We start from the raw sequence: 6000 nt of genomic DNA on the forward strand, positions 1-6000 counted from the left end.
GGGGTCAGCAGGGGTGCTGGTGCCTATCTCCAGCTAACGTTCCGGGCGAGAGGTGGGGTCACCCTGGACAGGTCGCCAGTCTGTCGCAGGGCAACAGAGACAGAAAGGACAAACAATTCTCCTTTATCATATTTCAAAAATACAAGGTCACCATGTTTCAGACACCCCTCAATTTATATGTAAAAACCTGCCTGCCATACTAAAAACATTGTTTATTGCAATTTAAAGTTTTTCTTTATTCTTGAAATGTTTACCAATGTGATGTTTCAAAGAGCAAGTTTGATGACATTTCTAATGCACAGTACTATTGTAATGTAGAAACATTTTTCCTTTTCCCTAAGGCGAAGTATATGGTCTGGGTGTGCAAATCTGGTGGAAGAATAGCCAGATTTGCACCTGTAAATACAGTGAAATGCATTCCACACTTTTGTGCATTTTGTTTGTAAAGTGCGGTAGCTCCCTTAGCCATAGCATAAATTGAAATTACGAAAATAAATTTGCAAAATTTCAAAAAGACGTTTTTCCGGTAAAAGGTTTTCACGCCCACAAAAAGGTTTAGGCGGTTTTTCAGCTGCATTAAGATGTATTTCGCAAAACTGCAATGAAAACAGTTTTCTCACATCACGTGATTAACAGCCGGATGTTAATAATTGTTTTTGTAAGGAGTCAACAAAGATAACAGGAAGTAGAATGAGGATGATGGTTTGTTTGTTTTGGGACAATGCAAACCACCACCAGAAGTCTAACAGCTTTGCAGAGTTCATAAGAAGGTTCTATAAAATCACTGACTACACTTTTCCCAAAATACTGCATATATACATAACCGCTGCGGCTGCGAACCGCTCTCACTGGAGCGGTTCGCAGCGGAGTGTGAAGCGGCCGAGATGAGGCTAAGTGCCTCCAAATCCGAGGCCATGGTCTTGAGCCGGAAAAGGGTAGAGTGCCTTCTCCGGGTCAGGGGGGTCGTCCTGCCTCAAGTGGAGGAGTTTAAGTATCTGGGGATCTTGTTCACGAATGAGGGAAGAAGGGAGCGGGAGATCGATAGGCGGATTGGGGCAGCGTCTGCCGTGAAGCGGGCGCTGTACCGGTCCGTCGTGGTGAAGAGAGAGCTGAGCCACGACGGATGGCTCATGACCATAGATGACCCAAAGCTCATCTATGGTCATGAGCTTTGGGTCATGACCGAAAGAACGAGATCACGGATACAAGCGGCCGAAATGGGTTTCCTCCGCAGGGTGGCTGGGCTCTCCCTTAGAGAGGGGGTGAGAAGCTCGGTCATCCGGGAGGGACTCAGAGTAGAGCCGCTGCTCCTCCACGTCGAGAGGAGCCAGTTGAGGTGGTTCGGGCATCTGGTCAGGATGCCTCCTGGACGCCTCCCTGATGAGGTGTTCCGGGCACGTCCCACCGGGAGGAGGCCTCGGGGAAGACCCAGGACACGCTGGAGGGACTATGTCCCTCATGCAATATGTCAATTATTGACATATTGCATGAATAAGCTTATTTATGTGGGATTTTAATTTAATTTCTTATTTAATGGAAACAACACAATTGCAAAATTGTTTTTTTTTTCCCACATCAGCAAAATACCAACAGAGATTTATCCCCATTTGTAATGGAAACGCAGCTAAGGATTTTGAAAATCTTGGTTGATTTTCTAGTTTTTGCAATCATGTCTTACACTGTGTTGGCGTATCACTTATCATCCCAATAATATATATTAAAACTTACGTTTGTCACATAATAATTTTGAGAAAAGGGGTGTGAATGCTTCTGCATGTGACTATACAAGTGACCGCCTATTTACCAAAGACATCAACATGTAAACAACAATCATATACAGAGGAAAATATTGAGCCTACTATTAAATTGAAAGAGACAAATGGACAATAGCCAATACATTGAATTACATTTCCAAAAACCCTGATCTCAATCTCTGTAGCCTCTTACTCTGACATGGATATAACATTATCCGACTTTGTATATGAACATGGAACTGCTTTTTAAAAACTTGACAACATCCTCTCTCCTAAATGCTCTATCTCAAGATCTAAAAATCAGACTTTGGCTATTTAAATCAGGCATGCACACAGACATCTGCTTTAAGGATTGTGGACAAGGTAACATTATAGCCTTATAAGGCAAGTATGTTTTTGTTTTCCTCACTGTGCTTTTGGCTGGGACCAAAACATTGACGCTCTAGGAGAGCTGGAAAATCCTGAACACAGAAGAGATCTCTGCTGCTGGTACAATGAATGGATTTATGTGTTGTGCTGGTTTTTGAGTTAATGACGAGGGGTTGTCTTCCAAAACATATTTAAATTAGTCGGACAAAATGGAGAGAAATGCTGTTATATAATGCACCTGTTTGTTAAAGTCCATACTGTGAGATTTTATTGAGCGGATTAACACAGGAAAGCAATGGCCAGACTAAAATGAAATCAACTTTTGCAAACCCTAATCTAAGAAGGAAAAAAAACTTAAAGTAACCAGACTCAACATTGCTTCCTGGGACCAGGGCTTAAACTGTGGTCTGTCATGACAGCTCAAAGCTTTTGATTGTTCAAATCAGCTTATTTTTTTAAAAGCTGGAGCTGGCAAGATTGCTGAGACACATGTCCTTGATGATCATAAAAATCCATTTCAATATTTATTTTTCCCCTCTAGTTTCATCCACTTCATCTTCAGAAGTATAACAAGTAAAAGGAACATGGGTTTTACTGCTGTGAATCTAAATAAATAGTAGAGGAGGCATAACTCAAAGAAAGATGACTGATTAATGACGTTCATTTGGAAAAAAACATATAAGATCAAAGTCTATGCACTTCAAATGTTGTCATGTTCCAAGATAAACAAAGGATGCCTTTTCCAGATGTTAAGAATATGCTTGATTTCAAACTGTTGCTCAACACGGCATCATGCGTCAGGTAAATTAATAACTTTCAGAGTATCGGCTTCTTTTGTGGGTTCTTTTTTGCAGCTTATTCAAGCATGATGTGAAGCACGAGTACAGACAAAAAGTGACAAGTATTTGCAAATATTTGCAAAGCACAAACAGCATCCCGAACAGGTTTATCTTTCAAAAATAAGTTTCATACTTTATTCAAATTATGCCAACTACACACACACACGCAAAAAATAATCCAAAGTAGTTGCACATGTTGCCTCACAGTCCTTACTTTGTTATGAATTTGTGGTGCAATTGGCAGATGTTTGGCTTGCTAACATTTGTTTTCAGACCTGTGTTTATGTACATGAGAGAGATTCTCAAAATAGCTCTGATTTACCTCTGCACCTTCCAGCCTTTGCTAATTCTGCACATGGTTCTACTTGCCAAACTCATATTTTCTAGCTTGTTGGACAGAAATGTTTTCCTTTAAAGTCTGCTTAGCAGCATAGAAGATCTTGGATTAAATACGTGTATATCAAGTTACATAGCAACAAAACAAAAAGGATGACACAGAAGGAATCTCAGAGAAATTCATTTTTAATGTAGAACAGAGTTTTTCCCCAGCTGTACTGTTCTGACAATGCATCTCCATTTCCCAATAAAGCTTTCATAGTAGGTAGAAGTGTAAATGTAAGCAGAGAAGTGTAGTCATATCAAACATAATCAGACAATGTTGAAGTGGTTCTTTTTTTTAAAAACACACATTCGTTCTGAAATTTAATGCCAAAAACCTGAAAAGCGACAAGGGCAACAAAGCACAGAAGAGTTTGTGTAATGCCTTTGCAAACAACAATTGGAACCGCTTGTACCCAATTATGTTAACCTAAAACAGGCCTTAAATATGAGTTGATTTTAGAAAGAGCTTCCAAAACAGGCAAGTATGTCAAAAGAAAAGATGGAGAAGGATTTCACATTCTGTGAACAAACAAGATATTGTAGAAATCCAAGAACGGCACTAGAAAAGATTAGTGGATTTTAAAGGTTGACGTAATCAAGAGGAAACTGTTCTTTTTTTTTCTTTTTTTTTTGCACAATTACATGTTCAAAGGCAGGTATTATTTGGTCAAGAAAACAAACAGTGGAAAAAAATCTACTGTCTGTACAAAGCAAAGAGTAGGACAAGAGGCTTGTTGGCTTAATTTCACCCTGTAACAGGGACAAATACCAACAAGGGTTTTGTACTTAAGCCATCTTTGTCTGATATTTCGGTTCATTTAAAGATCTGAAACATTTATGTGTGATAAAATAGCAAAAGCAAGATAAACCATAATGAAGTACTTTCCATTTCATTATGTAAAATGCTGATTGTATAGTTTGTTTTTCTGAATCAAGAGCAAAAACATAAAATCAGTGTACTATAGTATCATTTCCCAGTCATCCTGTCTCCTCATATTGTTAATTCCTTCTCTGAGTCCCTTCACAGTTTTACATAAGTTCCAAGAGGCATCAGGTTTCAGTTCCAGTTTGTTTTTCTTTCTCTCATACTCGATCATCTGTAACGCCTCACCCTTATAAGGACTTTGTGTGTCAACCTGTGACCTCTATGCCCGCATCATGTGGATCCGACTCCCTCGAGATTAGTCTAAAATTCAGCTCAAACTATAAAACACAAAACAAGCCGAGCAAAAAAACTGTCAGCAAAACATAAATCTTTCAGTTTTCTCCTTGCTTGTAATTGAGGATTTGAATGTGTCATTAGTCAGCTTATAGTGTTTTTTTAAGAAACCCGACTTGCTATCTAACCTGGATGTCCAAGGCTGCTCTTGTTGCAGTCAACCAAGAATCCCACAGAGAAATCACTCACATTCACAGAAGGCCCACATGCAAACAAGTAAATCAATAGATGAATAAATTGGCCTGTTCAAGGGGACCCAAAGGAGAATGAAAGGGTAGTCAAATTAAAGGGCAAGTGTGTGTCTTTCCAAAGAAAACTAGCCCTGAAGCAAATCTGCTCAGGCTGGTTTTGCTTTAATGAAGTTGCCCTCTTGAATTTAAATAAGCAAGATGCTGGAAGAAATAAGGGGATTGCAGGAATAAAGGGGCACATCTCAGACAAAAAGATGCCTGTACTTCATGACTTATTCATGTGCCCTGCGTGGATGCTTGGCATCCCATGGGAGGAATTAGATAGATGGGAGGCAACGCAGACAACCAGTTGATTTCTCCAACACCACGAGGTCACACAGAAGCTCTCTGAGCAGAGGTTGGCCTCTTTTCATATAAGTATTAAGGCGGACTTAGACTGCTCATTGATAAACAATTATCAGCCCATAAATGTACAGTATATGTCTCTCTGGGACATGCAGTGGTCGGCCACTAATTCATCATTCAGTCTGTCTCTTCTTCAGATTTTGGTGGAATTTCCTTTTGGTATTGCAAAAATAAAAATAAAAAAGATTAAGAAATTCTCAACGTCTCAAATAACTGCTTTGGAGTTTGTTTGTTTTTTAATGTTAAAAACACTGAAATAATCCACCATCAAAACCGAAAGTCTTAATTCAGATACACAAACACACTACCCCTGATGGCTGGAGGGAACGGCACATGCCGGTGAGTTGACCTGGTCTTTGCACTGGCTGCAGAGTGTGACAATCCAAACCATTCCATACTGAGAGGGAGGCAGGGAAGGACAGCATGCTGAAAACACATTAGCAGATGGACATAACTCACCACGGAGGAGCTCCCTCAGTCAGCGGCAAACTCACAGAGTTTCTAACATGGTTTCAAAGGCCTCTTGGTTTACGTCCAACAGCACTAGAACAGCAGCGCTTTTTTATGCCATTGAGAATTTAATGGGACTCAGAGTTGTGGTGTTGACTCAGTGAGGTTTGCCTTGGTTTAGCATGGCAGCCATTCATTATGGTGGGACCATGTGAGCTCAGAGTGTACTCGACAGTTGTGTTTATTCTGCTATGAGGGTATTTAATGCTGCTGTGCTTCTCTGTGGTTGTTTGTGCAATTGTTTGTTAAATGCTGTCTTGTTCTCAGATGCTATAAGCCACAAAGAAAAGGGCAAAAGATTTATATTTTACATGGTTGAATAATAATAACCA

The sequence above is a fragment of the Poecilia reticulata genome, chromosome 14 (genome assembly GCF_904066995.2).
Source record: "Poecilia reticulata chromosome 14, P_reticulata-male-v2, whole genome shotgun sequence".
In the NCBI taxonomy this organism is placed as follows: Eukaryota; Metazoa; Chordata; class Actinopteri; order Cyprinodontiformes; family Poeciliidae; genus Poecilia; species Poecilia reticulata.